Consider the following 21815-nt stretch of genomic DNA (forward strand, 5'->3'; position numbering starts at 1 on the left):
CATCTATTTTTGGAATTGTTGGTAATGGGTAATCCCATGTGATGTACAGGTCATCATTTTCTATAATGCTTTGTGTTTCATGTTCCACTCCTTCTCAGCTACTTCTGTATTGTAGTGTTTGTACCTTCAGCGAAACAATCTTGGCATATGATTGTGCCCTTCAATGTACAGGCCCTGTGGCATGAATATGTCACGCCCAACTGCAATTTTTTCCAATTTTTTTTTTTTTTTTTTTTTAAATACAAAACCTACATTTATCTGTTGTTCCCATATATTCAATGGGCTTTGTAAACCAACTATCCTGGGCGGCTATTATTAACGTTTCATCCTTTGGTTTAAACTCGCCTCGCTTTCACCATTTCTGCATCAAATCCTGATCAACATGGGGCTGTTCAGGAGATCTTTATACTTTCCACTATATTTATGGATTTTACACAATGTCCTTCAAGGATGCATCTGCAGTCATAACATATGGGTTGTCCTGCCTCAGGCAGCCCTTCGGTCGGCCGGATTCCAAAGTCTGGGTCTGGCCTCGGCTGATGTCGCACCTTCCCCGACGTCAGAGCGTCTGGGGTATAAAAGCATCAGCCGACACCATTTTCCTCAGTCTTTCTTGCCGCGCGGTGCCCGAAGCAGAAGCTGTTCGCAAGTGCCGGTCGGTCAGATCCAGTGATTTCAGCTACCGAAGACTTCGAAAAAGCTAAGTACCCCGTTGGGGACTCTTTCTTGCCTCAGCCGATGTCAGATAAAGTAAATAATTGTTTAACTTGTGGGAAACAAATACCTCATAAGGATTTCCATTCCTACTGCCTTCCTTGCTTAGGCCCAGACCACGACTTTTCGTCCTGTTCAGCCTGTGCTTCCTTCAACCGACGAACTCTTAGACGTCGGTCGGAGATTGCAGAGGAATTTTTTGGGGCTAGTTTTGCATATAAAATGCCGTCGGAGACTCCGACATCACATTTGGTGAAAAAACGGAAGGACAAGGACTGACACTCGCGGCCCGCGGTTTCGGCTGAAACCACGGTAAAGCCTTCCGCGAGTGTCTCAGTTTCGGCCGAAACTGAGTCCTCAGAGATTCCTTCATCCGAATCCACCCAACCGACCACCGTGGCCCGGCAGGCCCCGGCTGAGTCGGCTACCGAGCTACCTACCGAAACCAGTGTCCAGGATATGTCCGACACCATTCCTTTGGACATATCTACTCCTGCACGTGGGGCAGCTAGGCCCCCTGCTTCTATGTCCATTAAGGCCTTCTCCAGGGCTAAAGCTGCTAAACTTTCTAAGGCTTTGCCTCCCAAGACTACCTCCCAGAGGCCTTCCTGTAGTACTCAGATCCTCAGCCTTGCAGAGGACCTTATTTCTTTAATTAGAGGTTCACAACCTCACCCGGACAGGGCCTCTCACCCTCCACCAGACAAAAGGCCCAGGACTGAGCCTTCTGACCCACACTCTTCAGATGAGTCCACGGATGGTTCTGAGTTGTCAGACCACCAGGAGGAGGCTTATTCGCCCTATGAGGATTCTGACGCTGAAGAATCTATCCCTTCGGCCTCCCCTCCTGAAGAGTTTTCCTTTGGTGAGACTTTACACTCCATGAGAGAACATTTTCAATGGCAAGGTCAGGAATTCTCTGATTCTAGAAAAAAGATTAAGGACCTTTTTACATTTGCCTCAGCATAGGCCTTTAGCTATACCTCCTGTTTTGAATGTAATTGATGATGTGTACAATGATGTCAGTACAGCCCCTGATACTCTCCCCCTGGCCCCTGCCAAACCTGATAGATACTACAGGGTCCCGGATTCTCATTTCCATCTGTATAAAGCCCATTCTGCAGACCCAGAAACTATTACTCTGCGCCCTAAAGGGGTTGCGGCTGCCACTGCCAAAAATCCTCTACCTTCTGAAAGAGAGTCTAGAGCTTTAGAGAGATGGGGAAAGAAGGTATATACTTCTGCAACTCTTTTCGTCAGGGCACTAAATTGTCAATTTTATATGATACAGTACCAAGAGTATTTGTTAGATGAACTGAACAAGAAGCTTTCTTCTCCTGAGCCCCTTGACCGTAAATCCCTTCAGGATTTGGTACACAACTCACAGCAGGTTAGTAATCATTTCTTAAAGTGTGGTTATGATGCATTGGAGGCTTCATTTAGGTCAGCTATGACTGGGGCAGTTATTCGTAGGCATGCCTGGCTGAAGGAACAATCTTTGCCAGACCGTGTTAAAGCTAAACTCCTGGATGCTCCAATGGAGAAACAAAATTTATTTGGCTCCTCTGCTCAGGAGGTCTTAAAAAAGTATGAAGAAAAGGCAAAATCTGTGCAAACAGTTAAGGATTTCCTACAAGTACAACCACAGAGATTTAGCAGAAACTGGCCTACTTAGAACTGGTCCTTTCCAGACTCGGACAGAGCCCAGAGAGGCAGGAACAGACGCCCCAGAGGCAGAGGCCAATCTAGGGGCTCTTACAGAGGCCGTCAGTGGCAACCTGCCAACCAGAGAGGTAGTGCAACAGCAGCAACAACAACTACTACACCAGGACAGGCTCAATGACTTTACTCTGATTCCGCCCACCAGGGCTCAACTGGAAGCACCCTTGGGCGGAAAGCTTGCTTTATTCTCAAAAAATTGGCATTATATTACAAGGGACACATGGACACTGCAAATAATAGACAAAGGATGCAGGTTCCACTTCCACACTTTGCCAAAAAGAAACGGAATGCCAAACCTACCACCAAATCAGAGGGCAGAGGCTTTAAAGCAGATCAACAACTTGCTTCAAATGAAAGCCATAGAAAAAGTACCACTTTCAGAACAAGGCCAAGGATTTTACTCCAGACTATTCCTTGTACCAAGAAAAGAAAATCAGTGGAGGCCTATTCTCGACCTGTCCGCACTGAATACTTTCCTCATTGTGCCAAAATTCAAGATGCTGACCCTACAGCAACTTCTTCCCATGTTGGGCAAGGAGTCTTGGCTGGTGACTCTAGATCTCAAGGAGGCATACCTGCACGTCCCTATTCGACCAAACTGCAGAAGACACCTCAGATTTCTTGCAGGATCAGAGCATTATCAATTCTCAGCATTGCCCTTTGGCTTATCTACTGCGCCCAGAGTATTCACGAAATGCCTGGCATCAGTAATTGCACACTGCAGTCTTCAGGGAATTCCAATCTACCCTTATCTGGACGACTGCCTTATACAAGCGGACAACAAGGTAAATTTGATAAAAGACTTGGCCTATGCCATCCTCCTACTACAGGCATTGGGATACACAGTCAACATCCAAAAATCAAGACTGGTTCCATCCCAAAGGATAACCTTTCTGGGTGCGGATCTAGACACAACCACCCAAATGGCCTTTCTCACAGAAGAAAAACAAAACAACTTCCAGATTACTTCATGAATCTGACAAGACAAGCTCAGCTTACTGCAAGGAAAATCCTGCAGGCCCTGGGTTACATGGCATCCTGCATAATTCTGATACCACAGGCCAGGCTGCATATGAGAAAATTACAATGGTATCTAAGGAGTGTATGGTCTCAACACAGTCACAGTTTGGAAACTTTGATACCAATCATTCCTTGCCTTCAAAAGGAATTCCTGTGGTGGGCTCAGGCCTGCCAGTCCAACAGAGGATTGCCTTTCAACAAACCAAAACAAAACAAACCATCACCACGGACGCTTCAGACCGAGGATGGGGAGCACACATGGAGGACAAATGTATCCAAGGCCTATGGTCTCAAAGACAGCTACACATGCACATAAACCAAAAGGAAATGCTGGCAGTGATGCATGCAATTGAGGCTTTCAAACCCTTCCTCCATCAAGGCCACCTGTTAATAAGGACAGACAACACCACGGTCATGTGGTACATAAACAAGCAGGAGGCACACACTCCTACCCTCTATGCCGGCTGGCTATGAATCTATGGGAGCTATGCCTGAAACTCAATATCCAACTGCAGTCCCAGTTCGTGCCAGGAAAGGAAAATACACTGGCAGACAGCTTAAGCAGAACTACCATGGATGCACACGAGTGGATGCTGCACCCAGACATCTTCCAACTCATAACAAAGGCATGGGGAACGCCGGAGATAGATCTATTCGCATCCCCCCTCAACCATCAACTGAAGACATTCTGCTCAAGGACATACCACCCACAAGCATGGAGGGTGGACTCTCTCTCTTTCAGCTGGAAAGCTCTAAAAGTATATGCCTTCCCACCTCTCCCTTTAATGTACAAGGTTCTACTGAAGATCAGGGAGGAACAGCCAAGAGTGATTCTGATAGCTCCAGACTGGCCAAGGCAACACTGGTATCCACTATTGAGGAGCATGTCACAGGCAAAACCATGGCCTCTCCCCCTATGGCCTCTTCTTCTGATGCAGAACAATTTCAAGATCATGCATCCCAACTTAAAAACATTGCAGCTAACTGCCTGGAAAATCCCTTAAAACCAAAACAAAATGTTTTATCACAGACAGTGAAGGACATTATCATGGAAGCTCACCGGCCTTCCACAAGGAAGACATACTCAGCTAAATGGAAAAGATTTTTCATCTGGAACACATCAAAAGGCTTAGATGTGACAGTGGCAGACATGACACATATTCTGGAATACTTAGCAGAACTGTTCCACAATGGCCTTTCCTATTCTTCCATTAAGATTCATGCCTCAGCAATTTCAGCTGAATACAATTTGGATCCACCTATCTTCTCACACCCTCTACTCAAGCAATTTCTGAGAGGGATCAAAAATATCAACCCCCCCAAGGAAACCCCCTTTACCTGCTTGGGATCTCAACGTTGTCTTGGAGAAACTAACACTTCCTCCCTTTGAACCAGCAGCATCAGCGGATCTCCAGTTTCTGTCTTGGAAAACTGCATTCCTTCTGGCAATAACTTCAGCAAGAAGAGTATCCGAGTTACGAGCATTAATGGCAGTACAGCCATTTCTTATCTTCCATCAGGACAGAGTTACACTAAGAACTAATCCTACTTTTATGCCAAAGGTGGTATCTAGGGTATCCTTGAACCAAGCTATTCACTTGCCTACGTTCTTCCCAAATCCACAGAATAGAGGGGAAAAACTTCTGCACACCCTGGATATACACAGACAACTACGCTACTACTTGGACAGGACTAAAAGTAGCAGAAAAACTGACCAACTATTGGTAGCATATGCTGCTGGGGTGCAAGGAAAAGCAATTTCCAAACAGACAATTTCAAAATGGATAGGAAATTGCATTCGATTTTGTTACTCCTTTCATGGAAAGTCAGTTCCTGCAAACATCAGGCCTCATTCCACAAGGGCCACGGCCACCACTACAGCCTTCCTACGAGGGGTGGCTACCAAGGACATTTTAGAAGCTGCTACTTGGAGCTCCGTGCATGCATTTACCAAACATTACAATCTACCTTTATACTCCAGATCCAGAGCAGGCTTTGCCACTGCAGTCCTGCAGGGGATCTTAACTACACCATCCTTTTCTTAGTGCCTCCTCCCCCAGATTAGCTATGGTATTCTGCCCATATGTTATGACTGCAGATGCATCCTTGAAGGACATAGTACAATTTTGTACCTACCATAAATGTAGATGTCCGATAGGTATGCATCTGCAGTCAGGTTTACCCTCCCTCCTACCCCTCTGTGGTATTCCTAGGGTGTTTACCCCTCTTTTAGCTAGCTGGGGGAATCTATTATGGTGTATTTGTTTGTATATACTTGTGTGTATATATATATATATATATATATATATATATATATATATATATATATATATATATCATTTTGCAAATGTTTGGAATTCTACTGCATTTCTCCAAATTTAGCCTTCCTATAGGGCACCTGGCATCTGGGGCAAGAAAAACTGAGGAAAATGGCGTTGTCTGATGCTTTTATACCCCAGACGCTCTGACGTCGGGGAAGGTGCGACATCAGCCGAGGCCAGACCCAGACTTTGGAATCCGGCCGACCGAAGGGCTGCCTGAGGCAGGACAACCCATATGTTATGACTGCAGATGCATACCTATCAGACATCTACATTTATGGTAGGTACAAAACTGTACTTTTCTTTCCTTCTCATCTGATCGTTTGGAAATTTTTTGTTTTTTGGCACATCAGTTGCTGTCTGATTTTTGTCTACTTCTGTGGTTTTAGTTCCATCTCCATTTTCCACCTGAATGCTTCTGCTAAACTAAGCAGAGATATCATCTTAGACTTCCTGTCTTCATGTTGCAAAACGTTCACTATGTTTAGACCCGATGAGGTCAGCAGATATGTAAGCAGTTCCAGTACTGCAGATCTGTAGATGTAATCAATTTCGAGGAGGCCCGTACCTCCTTCAGAGTGTGGAATATATAATCTTGGTATACACTGATTTTTATATATTTGATAAGCATGAAGCATTTTTCTTGATGTCCTTCTGTTCATATGCTGCTGTATCCATAACATCAGGGAGTTTGCCTCTGGTGAACTCTCATCCATCTGGCCATTATACAAAAGTTAAATGCTACCAATAGGGTGCGTGTGACATCCTGCGCATCCCTCTCGGACGCCGGTTGTAAACGGATGTTGGTTATAAAGCAGACGTCAGCATGCACCTTCTCCAGAACTTTTCTGCCACCTGTGTGACTGCCAGCTCTGGTCATCGCTCTTTCGGAAGAAGCATTTTCCAACATCCAACTTCAGATAAGTCCAAAAAAGAAAGAAGAATGGCAGGACACTGCTGGATTAACTCCTTCTTTTATTAAAACAACCAAAACATCCAAGGATAAGCGCTTTCGGGTGTGATACCCTTCATCAGATAAAGAGAACAAACATTACCACTGTACTACTAGAGGTGAGCTGAATAGCCTTGATAAAGTATTTTTTACAGAAAACCCTTTACTTAATTTGGGTTTTTCTGTAGATAAAACTGCTCCAGTTAAAGATTTTATACCTGTAGCCATGGATAAATCATTTGACAGTTTAATACATGATTTAAACCATAAAGCTGGAAGGCTGCAACGTTTACAGTGGCAGGCTCACCACTTGGAAGCCTGTCAATCCTATGGTATAGTTCCCAGAGGAATGAGAATCCTCTGCATGCCCACGCAGGGTGAACGCTACCCAGACCTTCTGGCCCAATGGCAGTCGCTAAACATACAGACTAGTTTTAAATATATGGAGATCTTAACAACCTTTTTTGCACCAGAAATGGCTCAGTTAAAAACTGAAATAGAGACTTTGCGTAATAAATTAGAGAGAGACTACTGTGAACCTTATCACGTAGCACGTTTACAACATCTTTATACCACCATATCTGACAGTAATGAGAAGCTACGTGTACAGAAGTTACAGAAATTAAAACGTGACTACAATGATTTTGTTTCAGGGAACATCTTTGTGTGGCCCAGGAGTGCTACACAGCGTAACACAGTGAGCAATGCCATCAATAGGAATCAACCTAAACACCAACCGGAAGTGATTGATTCCCAGAGGCGTTTGGCTACACCTACACTCAACAGCATTCATAGCTCGACAGTCGTCACAGGAGGGAATATAGGAATTAATACACCATCACCTACAGGAGGCCCAGGAGGGTCTCTAACAAGAACAGCAGACAAGGAGCAGCTGATAGAGTCTGAGGATCTAACAGCAGGTTCGATTTCCACGCTCAACCCTAGTCGTACGGATGGGACTGAATCTTTCACTTATGCTGCAGTAGCATCTACAGAGGGGCTAGCCATAGGAGCGCGCCCTAAGACGCAGGGACAGCAACATTTTTTGGACCAGCTACCTGCTCCTGTCAAGAAGCGAGGAGCATGGAGACGCTCCTCGAGCGAGGGCAGATATCCAGGCAAGAGGAGGAGGACTTACGAATGACTTTTAATCACAATAGTGGTATTGTTTTTAATCTTTCATCACATTCTTTAACACAAGATGAGTTGTATGTGTTAAACAAAGGTCTTACCTTTGTGCCCGGCAGGGCAAGTGGTTTTAGTGATGTAATGTTAGATATTATGTTATTTTGTAGAACATTAGCTTTAAAATGTATTTTTGGTAATAATAATGAGCTAGGGACTACTTTAAAACTACCTAGTAGTTATGTGCCACCCTTCTCTCCAGCTTTAAATTTGTTCATCAATAGCTGTGAGAATGATTTACAAGAATATTTTCAAAAGGGAGGACTACAAAAATACCATAACTTAACGCGACCTCAGCAACAAGCCTTACATGATTTGGGCTCTAACAACAATTTGGTTATAAAAATGGCTGATAAAGGGGGTGCCGTAGTGGTGATGGACACCACCTTTTACCAACAGAAAATTCAGGGGTTGTTATTAGATAAGAAAGTCTATGTTCCACTCAACCCCATAGGTGTCAAGATGCTAGTGGATGAAGTACACAACAGCTTGAAGAGGTTAAATTTTGATATGCTAATAAGTGATGAGATGCTACAATTTCTTTGGATAGAAAAAGCAGTTATACCTATTTTTAAAGCTCTGCCAAAAATTCATAAATCAGTAGAAGACCCCCCGTTCAGACCCATTGTCTCGGCAGAGGCTGGGTCACGGAGCATATCTCCATCTGGGTAGAATATACACTTGACCACTTCTAGATAAAGCAACCTCTGTGTTGAAAGACACTGGTGATTTCCTTAGAAGGGTAGGCAGGTTCAATCATAATAAGCCACAGGGAAAACTTTTAATGGTGACGTTGGATGTCCATAATCTTTTTACTGTGATCAGTAATGACTTTGGTATCCAAGCCATAGGTGGGGTTCTGAGTGACTTGGGTGAGGAGGACAACAATATATCCTTAGTTAAGATGATGTTGGCCTTGGTCTTAGAGAATAATGTCTTTATAGGGAACAAGCAAATATATAGACAAGCACAGGGGGTAGCTATGGGCACCCCTGTGCTAATACATACCAACCTGGTCCTTTGGTTTTGGGAGAAAGATGTAATTTTAGAACATCCATTATGGAAACAACATGTGTATATGTATACACGTTTTGTAGACAATGTTTTTTCTTTTGGAGGGTGAGGCAGACATGTTAATAGATTTTGTCAGCTATCTACATTCCACTACATCCTTCCTTAGATTTAAGTTGAATTTCTCTGATACCAGCATAGATTTTTGGGATGTCGGTATTACACAAACTAGCAATGGTTTTTCATCGAAGTTATTTAGAAAGGATTGCTGGAAAAACAGTTTGCTATGCTTTGATAGCATGCATCCCCGTCATATGTTCCCCAACCTAGTTCAGGGCCAGGCAGGCAGAATATCTAGGATATCAATGAATGATACAGAGTATGAGAAAGAGATAGAGTCCTTGAAGCAATGTTTTTTGGACAGAGGATACAAAGAGGGGATGATTAGTGAAGTCATTAATGATAGCAGGCAGAAAAGGGATAGTAAATACAAACCATGGATCAGACAAGAGCTCATTGAATCCAAGGCCAAAGCTCCACAAAAAAAGGAACCTAAGTTGTTTGTCACCTATAGTAGCAATACCAAAGATATAAAAAATATAATTTTTAAAAACTGGAACATCTTAAGAAGTGACAATAAGGTAAAGGATCTATTAGGAACCAGACCCAGCTTTGGATACAAGAGAAATAAGAATTTGAAGGACATCCTTTGTAATGAAAAGGCTTTTACTACATCCAATTTATTTAAGGAGAGCCCAGGCAGTGTTCCCTGTGGCTTATGTAAAGCCTGTCCGTCTATCAATAAGAATGCAACTTTTAAACATCCTGTTACTGGAAGGTTATACCATCTTAAGGCAAGGGCTACCTGCAGGACAAGTAACATAGTTTATTTGGCTACATGTGAACAATGCGCAGCATATTATGTTGGGAAGACCAATAATATGTTTAAGATCAGAATTTCACAGCATCTTTCCAATATTAGAAATAAAAATGAGCATAATGCTCTTTATAGGCACATTGAACAGCACTCAACACATACTTTCAGCTTCAGGGCTGTGGTTAACGTAAGGTTAAATAATAGGGAGGAGACATAAGGTTGATGACAGAATCCCTTGAATCTGAATGGATCTTGGAGCTGAGGGCTCATAGGAGCCCAGGGTTAAATGACATGGTTCCTTTGAAACCCGCCCTACTAAAAAGGTGGGTAATTTACTGATTGCTGATTGGTTGGCTTTTAATTTAAAACAGTGGTAATGTTTGTTCTCTTTATCTGATGAAGGGTATCACACCCGAAAGCGCTTATCCTTGGATGTTTTGGTTGTTTTAATAAAAGAAGGAGTTAATCCAGCAGTGTCCTGCCATTCTTCTTTCTTTTTTGGATTTTGCTGTTTGCTGTTTGGTGGGACTTTGTCATAGCACAGAACTTTTGGTTTTGAACTTCAGATAAGTACCCCATAGGGGGTTTCTGATTTTTTGCTTGCTACTGCTTTGGGTTACATGTCAGGTAGGTAGGGAAAGTGTAGGTGTGGAAGGCAAATTCCACATAAGGATTCACATGAGCTCTGTCTATTCTGCCTAGGTTGAGAACACGACCATACCACCTGTAGTATTTGTCAGGCCTTTGTTCCCAAAACCCTTAGAAGCCACCTCGCAGCTTTGAAAATATATCTTGATAATCAGAGACTTAAATGTTTAGCTTCTAGGATGGCTCCAATGTCGGAACATTTGGAAGAGCCCCCAGTCAAGAAGGTGAAAAAGAGTAGGCCTGAGCCAACTGCTGTCCCCTCCACTCCAGCTGTACCTCGCGAGGGTAGTGAAAGCCCTGAGTCCGAGCCGGAGTCCTCAGAGCTTCCTTCGACGGAAGGCCCAGAGGAAATCTGTTCTTTGCCTGAGGTCACGTCCCAGAGGGAATCTCCCGCATCTGATTCGATCACCGAGGGGGAATCTAGGCTCATAATTTCCCAGGGTCCACGTGGGGTCTTTCAAATCATTGTACAGGAGGACATAGCCTCTGACATTGTGGAGTGCAGGCCGGCGTCAGGCCCTCCTACTCACCACCGCATCTCCGAATCTTCTCCACCAGAAACTCATAAGAAGAGGAAACAAAAACAAAGCATATTTCTCAGCCTCTTTCTTCTCCGGCTGTCGAATAGCCACTGGATTGGCAGGCCTTCAACCAAGGCCTTCTTAACACCTTTCTGACCTTATGTCAGGGCCCGACTCCTACCAGAGCCCCTACAGCCTCTACCCCCAAGAGAACTGCCCCCCCCCCCCACCAACTTCTCCTCAGAAGAAGAGGATTCATCAAATTGTTTCTCCTCTGGGATATGCCTCCCCAGAGGAAGAGTCCAATGGCACAGACTCCCCAGGTAAGGATCTCACCTTTGGTGAGACCATTACAAAAATGCAAAATTTCAAGTGGGACAGCAGCTAAGTCACTGAGACCCAAAAGAAATACTATGAATTACTCCAGTTGGAGCCTCCTAGCCCTTCTGCAGTGCCTCCTGTACACCCTGCCTTTCTGGACGCATTCTTGGCTGCATCTACAAAACCTGATTCGCAGCCCCCAGCACCCAAGCATCCAGATAAATTCTATAAGGTGCCCGAGGGAGTAGCCTTCCTCTACAAAGCCCCATCTGTAGACCCAGCAGTTATTTCAGTGACCACTGACAAAACCTCTAAGTTACTTCCCTCCACCTCTTTACTGCCCTCTGATAAAGCAGAATGATGGAAAGTTTGGGGAAAAAGGTTTATACTTCTGCCACCCTAGCAGTAAGAGCTATCAACTACCAGATGCACATGGCCAAGTATTCCTTGTTTCTTATGGCAGATGTGGCCAAACAATTGGGAGAGCTCCCTGATTCCCCTGCTAAGGCCCAGATTTCCTCTCTTGCACTCCTGCACTAAAGTAACCAAACATTCCAAGTGCAGCTACGATACTGTAGAAGCTTCAGCAAGGGCTGCTGCCTCTGGATCTGTGATCAGGAGGTATTCTTGGCTAAGATTGCAACCCCTCCCTGATGACATCAAATCCAAGCTCCTGGATGTGCCTCTAGACAACAAAAACCTGTTTGGTTCAACAGCTACTGAGCTATTTAAGGTCCTCGAAACCAAAGACAAAGAACTATAGGAACTGAGGCATATCTTTGTCTCCCCAGTTCCACGTTTTCAAAGAAATTACCCTGCTAAAACTTCCTTTCTGAGATTCTCAGCTACGAAAATGCAATCTAAGCCTAGAAAGAACCACAGGAAACAGCCATCATCAAGGTCTGTCTCCTCTACACGCTCCTGTAAGCAGTCTTTTCAAGGAAAGCCTGGTAGTCTGCGACTACCAGGCTTTTCACCCGGACACCCCTCTTTCCATGTGCCTTTCCCTTCCCACTTGGAAGCAAGTTACCCATGACTCCTGGGTCCTGTCTATCATAAAGCAGGGATATGTCATGACATGGGAAGCCAGACCCACTCCCAAAGGCATCCCTTACCCACCCCGAGACCAAATCCCACTTTTCCCCCCAGTCCTGCAGGAACTTCTTGCTCAAGGAACTATTCAGGAGGTCCTGTCTATTGCAAGAGGAAGGGAATTTTATTCAAGAATCTTCCTGGTTCCCAGAAAGGAAGATCCCTAGAGACCTGTCCTGGACCTGTCCCACCTCAACACTTTCCTCTGAGTTCCCTCCTTCCGGATGCTTTTCTCTTCCTATAATTCCACCCCATGTATCCTTCCTCAGGCTTTCCTAATGTCATTAAATATAAAGGTCGCCTACTTACACATTCCAGTGCATCCACGTTTCAGAAAGTACCTCCGCTTTTCAGTGGATTCTGCACACTTTCAGTTCTGTGTTTTATCCTATGGTCTCTCTATGGCCCCAAGAGTATTTACAAAATGTTTGACCCCAGTCATGGCATTTGCCAGAATAAAGGGAATACAACTGTTCCCCTACCTAGACAACATCCTTATCCAGGCTACATCAAGTTCCATGACCTTACAACACCTGCACTTCACCATCTCCCTCCTAATAGGTCTGGGATTTACAATAAATCTCAAAAAATCCTCCCTGATACCCTCTCAAGATCAGATCTTCCTAGGTTGTCTGTTTCTGACAAGGGAATTGATGGCTTGCCTACCACCAGAAAAGATTGTGATGCTCACATCTTTCTTCAAGGAAATCCTCCCTCTCAAAGCCATCTCAGTCGGGGAATTCCTTAGAATCCTAAGATTCATGGCCTCGACTATCCCCATGGTCCCTCTGGCAAGGCTACACATGAGGACGTTCCAGTGGTACATAACCATTTGGAAACCACACTTACATCCTCTAGGGTTTACGATTCCCATGCTTCCATGCCTGACCAGGGAACTGAAGTGGTGGATCTTCCAGATTCAATCAAATCCTGGCCTACCCATCCACCCCCCAACCAGGATCTCTTTGCAGATGCATCAGACACAGGCTAAGGTGCAACCTTAAGAAAATGGAGAGTGAGGAATGCTTGGACCCCTCCTCAACAAAAAGATCACATCAGTATCAAGGAAATGAGAGCCTTGATATTGGCATTGCAAATTTTCAAGGATCAGCTTATACCAGGCACACTGAGGTGGTACACAGACAATACCACTGTGCTGTGGTACATCAACAAACAGAGGAGGACAAGGTCTTACCTTCTGTGCAGACTAGCACTGCAGGCTTGGGAAGTCGCCCTGGAGAAACAGATCTTACTCCAAGCAGTATATATCCCTTCTGTAGACAATATGATGGCAGATTCATTAAGCAGGACCATGACCCTGTCTCTTGAATGGATGCTGAACAGGGATATGTTTCTGGACTAGGTCGATCAATGGGGTATTCCGGATGTGGATCTCTTTGCCTCTCCCATGAACAGACAGCTCCTGACCTTCTGCTCCAGGGCATTACACCCAGAAGCTTGGAAGGTTGATGCTCTCTCAGTCTCCTGAAAGGAGATGTATGCCTATGCATTCCCACCTTCCCTCTCATACAAAGAGTCCTGCTAAGAATTCAGAAGGAACAGCCTCAAATCTTGGTGGCGACTCCCTATTGGCCAAGGCAGCATTGGTTCCCCCTACTGTTTCACCTAGCCAAGGGCAATCACCACAAGTTACCCCAGCAAATGGACCTCCTCACACAAGACAAGGAAAGACTCTTACACCCCCAACTGTCCACTCTGAATCTCACACTGTGGGTGATAGGAGGTTGATTACCTTCAGACACCTATACACAGAGAGGATGTGATCCAGGTTCTGCAGGAGGCTAGGAAACAAACTACCAGAAAATCTTACTTGTCTAAGTGGAGGAGATTTTCTTTATGGTGTCAGAAAAACAACTTGCAACCACTGACGGCAGTGTCCCCAGTGGTCTTGTCTTACCTGTGTGACCTTATGAAGTCTGGACTATCCTACTCCTCCATTAAAATTCACCTATCTGCCATCTCAGCATGCCTGCCCTTGGTACCACCTTTAGCATCTAGGTTAGAAGTCAAACTCTTTCTGAGAGGGGCACTACATCACAGGCCCCCAAGTAAGCTATTCCGCCCCCTTGGGATCTAAATTTTGTTCTCGAAAAATTGACACTACCACCCTTTGAACCAGCCAAAGACTGCACCCTTCAACACTGTACTTGGAAGACTATACTCTTGGTGGCCATCACCTCAGCCAGAAGGGTCTCGTAACTCTGGGCCCTTATGGCAAACCCCCCTTCACCGTCTTCCAAAAGGACAGGGTATGTTTGCGTAGTAACCCTACCTTCATGACTAAAGTGGTCAATGAACTATCCTTGAATCAGACTATCAGTCTACCAACATTTTTCTCCTATCTGCAGAACCAGGCAGAGAAGATACTTCACTCCCTAGACGTAAACAGACAGCTCAGGTATTACTTGGCCAAAACCAAGTCCTTCTGCAAATCTGGCAAGCTCTTCATCTCTTATCACCCAAGAGCTCTGGGTAAACCTGTTTCCAAGCAAACCATATCCTCTTGGATATCTAAAACTATTTCCTTTTGTTACACTAACCATGGTAGGTCACTCCCAGCCCCACTATGGGCACACTCCACCAGGGCATTCCTTGAAGGATTGGACACAGGTGCTGTCCTTGAAGCAGCTACATGGTCTTCCATTCACACATTCACTAGACACTACAAACTGGACATGGTCTCTAGAGCCAGGGCAGGATTTGCCAGAGCCATCCTCCATGGGTTTGTGGAAACTGCTTCTGGTCTGCCTCCTCTTTATTAGGACAGGAGCTGTTGCATGATGTTATGGATACAGCAGCGTATGAATAGAAGGACATAGTATTGTTGTGTAAGAACTTACCATAACTTTAGATGTCCTTCTCTTCTATATGCTGCTGTATAGTTTCCCACTCAACTCTCTCTCTCATACTCGCATGACTCCTGGAGTACCCACTTCATAGATGGTGATTCCGGTGGCATTCAGTTCTAAAGAAGGTGCATGCTGACGTCTCCTTTATACCCGATGTCTGTTTATGATTGATGCCCAAGAGGGATGTGTAGGACGTCACTCACACCCTAGCAATAGCATATAACTTTTGTATAATGGCCAGACAGGTGAGAGTTCACCAGAGGCAAACTCCCTGATCTTATGGATACAGGAGTATATAGAAGGGAAGGACATCTAAAGTTATGGTAAGTTATTACTTTTTTCTGTTCAAGTCATCAAATACCTTTTGGGGTCAGTCAATCACACCAAAACTGTAAGTTAAAACAGTAAGAAAAATTGGTTTATAGCTTTGAATTTATTCCTATATGTTAAGACTGCTTTCGATATTAGTTTTACTCTTCTGAAGTGTTCCTTACTGAGTTTTATTCACATTTGTTCATATTTTATTGCTGATCCTTCATCAGTTCCCAAATATTTATACACTCCTTCCTGCTCGAGTTACTTCATATCGCATTCCTGTCCTAGATTGATACTTTCTTAGTACTACAGCTCTCCTGTTTTAAACATTGCTTTTGCACATTTATGAAAACCAAATGTCTTTCTTATATAATCTGAGAATGTTTTAACTACTTACAGTCATGTTTTCAACTCCTTATCTGATGAACTATGCAGTTTTAAGTTTTCCACAAAAGGTAGATGATAAATATATTTAAGCAAGTTTGTTTTCTGGGAGTCGAATTGTAGACAAGACCTAATATGTTAAATAAACAGCTTAATAGGTTTAAGGGCAAGACAAAACAGCAGTAATGACAACAAATTACTCTGGAATATCCACTTTTCAATTTTTATCCCTGGAATAAGTCGTCCTTTGTCATGGCTTAAAAGGGGCACTGTCCCGTTTCTGAAAAAGATTGCTTTCGTCGGACCGAAACTTAAATGTTGCCGCCCACTGTATTAAATAACTCCCATTTTTTGATGTCACAGTTAGTCTATGCCCACATATCAGCTTTTTTTTTTTCTCTTGTAATCACTCCCTGTCAATCTTGTCATGGTTCCGGTAGTAGAACTCCAACATTGCAGCAATAGTTCCATGTAAGCACTAGCGATCTGTTGCCTAGGAGAACCGATCTCTAATGCTTGTAGAAGTTGATCTGCACCTAACTTCCCAGATCTTCAGGGAAATATTTTGTTTTTTGGCTTTCCCCTGTTATAGGTAAGGATGGCAACAATCGCTGTTAGTGTTTAAAGATGACACTAGGGATCGGCTGTCAAGAAGAGCTGATCCCTAGTGCTTACAGAAGTGCATCTTCCCTGATCTTCAGGAACGACTTTTGTATTCTGGATCCGAGCACCTTTTGACAACCAGGAAATAAAATAGTAAATCTTTCAAACTTTTCCTGGCTTTTGGCTTGGTGTCCTGCTTTCATTTGTGTAAAACATTACAGAAGTTGTTAGACCATAAAAGGGTCTCATCGGGTGGCATTATGAAGGGGCACACAGTATCAGCATATCTGCAGAACCAACCTTTTCACTTTTGAGTCCTGGCAGGCAAGAGTGTAACAGTTTGGGAATGCTTCGAGTTGTCTGTTCAGTGGCATTCAAACCACCTCTGCCACTTTCAAACGATGTAGGACAAGCGAATGATACAGAAACTTCTTTGATTCGCTCAGATATATATATATATATATATATATATATATATATATATATATACACACACACACACACACACACACACACACACACACACACACACACACCATTACTGGAGTTAGGAGTATCCAGTAGCTTCCGGGCGGGCTTACTATAGCTCATCCTGAAATATGCGCCAGTTACCATGGAAGGAAGTTACAATCGACTCCCCCAGCTATTGAGCTGAGGTGTTTTTTTTACATTTGGGAAACATGGTGACATAGATACTGATAGGAGCTGACATGAGATGGGGCAACAGGAGGGCAGTGAATTTAAGTTCTATGTTTAGCCTCTTACCCATGGGTATTGAGAGTATTTTTTATTGATGAGCAGTGCTCTCACATGTTGTAAAGAAGAAATGCGGATTTGGCTAGATGAACTTTATTCCATGAGATATTTATAGTTGATATAACCATTCGATTGAAGTGTAATCTGAATAAGTATGCTTCTGAGGAAATGTGCAGTTGTGTCCATTTAGTGCACTGCGATGTGTGTTTGATGCATTAGGTATTGAGGTCTGTTTGTAGTGGGCACCTGGGACAGTGACTAATGGAAGTATAAGGAAGATAATTTGTACGCCAGGAATCTGAGAAAGCAAAATTTGTGTTGAGTACTGGGGTTAATGCAGAGTATTTTAATAGCTCTTTAATAGAAAAGTGTGAATTGTGGGGCAGTTGACAGTCTGTATCAGAATGCTATGTAAATTAGACTGGGCAGTTAGTTTTTCAGAGGAAAAGGACTTGTCCATAAACTGTAATTCTGTGGAATAAGTTGTTGCTCAGAGATTCAGAATGAAAGGGTAGCTGAGTATTTTCTGCCGTGCATTTGTATGTGATGTAGTGTATGTATGTATGTACTTTTTATTTCAATGATACATATATATGCTGTGTTTTATAGAACAACTGCATGCATTCTGTTTTTTTTCCAGAAAATTCACTTATTTGTATTTGATTTTTGCCCCCAGATTCCTCCATATTCTGCTTTCCTACTTCTAGGATATTGGGTAATTTATGAGGCTGATCATAACAGCTTTATCCTTGGGTGTGCCCCAGGATATTTAAGAATATCAAAGGCTTAAGAGACCATTTTTTAAAACAGCATCACCACTGTAGAAATGTTTTCTTTGGAGCTTTGGCTTTGGGTTTTATTGTATTTTTCTGGGGTGGCAGGACCAACAGTGAAAGCAGCGACCATGGGGACACTGAAAACAGGGCAGTACAAGAAACTGGTGCAACTGCAGATAATGTAACATATAAGAAGTTGAAAAGGCCAGTCAGAGAAGACTCCATTGGCTCATGAGGGTGTTGGAGAACTCGGAGTACCAGTAAGGTTAAATTTGCAAGGAGAAGAAAAACAAATAGATGAAGAGAGCATTAATAAGCATCAAATTAATAATTACTTGAGTGGTAAGATATCTCTTCATCATAGACTCCCTGAGAGATGGAACCCACTGTAAGTAAGAGTAGATTGCATTCATTCTGCCATATACAGAAAAATATGAAAGCAGTTGATTTGTGTTACAGAAATGTTTAACTGTAGCAGGTAAGAAGTTAATAATTCCCAAGCTGTTAATGGTTGTCTGGATGATGGGATACCCAAGGTGCAGGATGGCAGTGGACTTTCATTGTTTTTTTTTTATCTGACAAAGCTACTTGTATTGTGGTTCATAGTTTTCTAATGGGCTAACAACTACAAGGGCCTTTTTCAGCCTAGCCATGCATCCCATATCTCTAACAGGTTCTGATACCCTTGATAAGTATAAGCAGGGGGTTGTGAGATGAAACCTTTACAAGCAGAGGCCTGCGAGATTAACCATTTTCAGGTTGCCTGTGTCCATTAGAGGCATAGGTGCCAACAAACCAGGGTTGAATTTCCTGTTCCCCATCCAGTTGTCCAGGTTGCATTTGAATTGGGTTAGGGAGGAACTCTGCTTTACATGGATGGGGAGCCTGTCCCATAGATGGGGTAGTCTCTGGGATACATAGCATCAGAGGAAATTACTAGGCTAACAGCCCTTGGGCCCTTACAAGCCTAGCCAAGTTCTTACTCTTATTTCCATGATCAGCACCTATTACTCCTGCCCAAGAGGGACACAGGGGGTACCCCAGGGGTGGTAACCTCTGGGAGACAAATCTGTCCCTCCAGCAGGTTTTATTAATGTCACATACCAGGTTAAGGTCTTTAGAGCAAGTAACCAGTGTACCATTTGACTTATGGATATGCAGCATATCCAATAAAGATAGGTCACAGATTGCCTTGTATACAAGGCAGAGATCACCTCTGACTAGTCTGTATGAAGTAGAATAAAGTGACAGTGATTTCAGATGATCCTAATAGGGCAGATGCTGAAAACCTTGGATTTTCCCTGTGAAGAACATTTGTGGTTTCTCCAATTGCTGCAGGTGCTCGGAAAGGTGCATACCAAAGGGGCATTGTACTCCATTAGTGGCTTGATGAGGGAAGCGTACAGGGAAGGATATAACTTATTTTTTTCTGGAGACAATACCCTTACTTAGGAGATGAGCAATATAGAATGCCCTTCTTACCACTGTGGAGACATGCTGGTCAAAGGTAAGTGTGTACTTAAGGTGTTGCTATTGATGTGGTAGTTAGCAGGAACATGGCTTTTACCAAAATGAATGATAATATATATTTTTTGCATGGAGCTTAAGGCAATGATTTTGACACCAATCATTTGCTTATGTAACATCCACTTGTAGGATGTTGACATTATTTGAAGATTCTATAACTGCTCCCAGTTTGCAGTCATCAGCAAATTTTATCAGCCGTAGACCTTTAGCTTTTGCTTGTACTTTGGAGAAATAGATTCCAAACAGCAGTGGTACCAGGACTGATCCTTGTGGAACACCAGTGGTTACAGGTCTGCTGTTGGAGGTGGATTCCCTTTTTTTCACCAGATGAGTTCTATCAGTGAGCCAGTTAGCGACCCATCTAATGATATAAGGGTTGATGCCTAGTTGGGTGAGTTTGTCAATGATCCCTGAGTGGGGGATAGTGTCAAACACCTTGGCTAATTCCAGGTAGGCTGTATGCACAGATTTCCTTCGTCCAAAGCCTTGCTGACTGTCTTGAAGTCCACCAGGTTTAATAGGTATGATCTCCCTTTGACAAATCCAAACTGAGTAGGGCAAGTGTTTGGAAATTACCTCTATCTTTGTTGATAAGGTCCATGATGATTCGCTCCATGGCCTTGCAGATAAGGATAGTCAGGCTAATAGGTCTATAGTTCCTGGGTTTAGAGGAAGCACCACTTTTGTGCGAGAGAATAACAGTGGCTGTTTTCCATTCAGCTAGTATGAAGCCGGTGCTTAGACTATGATTGAAAAGAGTACCCAGTGGTTTTGCTAATTTATGTCAAAGCCCATGTTATCATGTCCCATACATGCTGTGTTTTTGTCCTTAGACAGGGCATTTATGACCTGCTCTTTAGAGATAACAAGGTAGAGGACAGGTGGTAGGGTGTCATAGGGTACATGTGGTGCGGACAGGGGAGAACCTGTCGACCAACAGGTTAGCTATGTCCACAGGCTCTCAGTATATGTGGTATTAACTACCAGTTCAGCACAAATCTGGGCCTTTCCTTTTAGGTTACTGATGTAACTACAGCATGTCTTATGGTTGTCCTTTGTTGAGAAAACTAATTTGGACTCAGTTTGCTTTGGAGGACTTCACAAGAAGTCTTATTTGCTTGTTTAAGCTGAGGAGGGAGTGTTTCCAGTTTAGGATGGCTCGCTCCCTCTTACTCTTAGACAGAAATTTCTTTCTCTTATTGTAAAGTCTGTTAATGGGAGTTGTCCACTAGACAGGTTTGCTTTTCCTTGAGGAGCTTGTTTTGGTCCTATCAGGTGTGGTCGAGTCAGTGCAGGTATATAGGTGTTTGTATAAAGCATCGGCATAGAGCTCGCCATAGTTGCCAGTTCCATCTGAGGGAAGAGATGCAGTGAAGCTATTTATACCATCCCATAAAAGCTTATAATCTGCTCTGGAGAAGTTTTTTTTACTTTAGTTGCTTCCTGGGGAGGGGAGTCAGCTGTGATTGTTACTTATGAGACCGATTTGTGGTCAGATCTCACCAGGGATGACCTCACAGTGGGGGTGCTACAGTGGTCCACCATATTGGTAAGCACCAGATCCAGGGTGTTGGCACCCCTTGTGGGGGTCTCAACCAGCTGGTCCAGGGTATTAGAGTTAACTCAGTTGAGGAATCTTTGGGCATGTGAGTTTGAGCACAAGTAATTTGCCTAGTCAATGGATTGGTAGTTAAAGCTGCCCAAAACCATGGTGTTTGGATGTATCTTGATAATTTCATGTAGATCCAAATATGCAGAGAGGGTGTCCTGATTCATGGAACAGGTCCTGTAGCTGGCAATGATTTGAATAGGTGTTCTACCAACAGTTATTGCACCTAAAGTGTCCCCAGGGAATCATACTGTTTAACCAGTCTGAAGGTGTATTTATCTTTAATGAATATTGATACACCGCCTCCTTTACTTTACTTTTCACGCCTTCAGTTTGAGGTCTGAATGTGTGGAAGGAGGTGTAACCTAGTATGGCTGGGGTGCTCTCCACAGCTTTGAACCAGGTCTCCGTGACTACACAAATGTCTGGTCTTCCAAGGTGAGGACAGCTTCCAGTGAGAGCAATTTCATGTTGTGACTCCTATCGTTTAGCAGTATAACCTTGAGGTTGTTTTTAGATGGACTTTTTGCATTGGGAATTTGGTCCTTGAGACACTGTCTAAAAAGGCAGTATTGGGGTGGCAAGAGCCTT

General features: G+C 43.5%; 1 protein-coding gene across 1 annotated transcript in view; it reads left to right on the plus strand.

Annotated features, from left to right (window-relative positions):
- The window catches only part of KIAA0586 (KIAA0586 ortholog), a 4394667-nt gene that overhangs the window by 56167 nt on the left and 4316685 nt on the right, over positions 1–21815 (plus strand). The gene's annotated exons all lie outside the window — the stretch shown is intronic.

The sequence above is a fragment of the Protopterus annectens genome, chromosome 6.part0, assembly GCF_019279795.1.
Source record: "Protopterus annectens isolate FY-2018-M chromosome 6.part0, PAN1.0, whole genome shotgun sequence".
Lineage (NCBI taxonomy): Eukaryota > Metazoa > Chordata > Ceratodontiformes > Protopteridae > Protopterus > Protopterus annectens.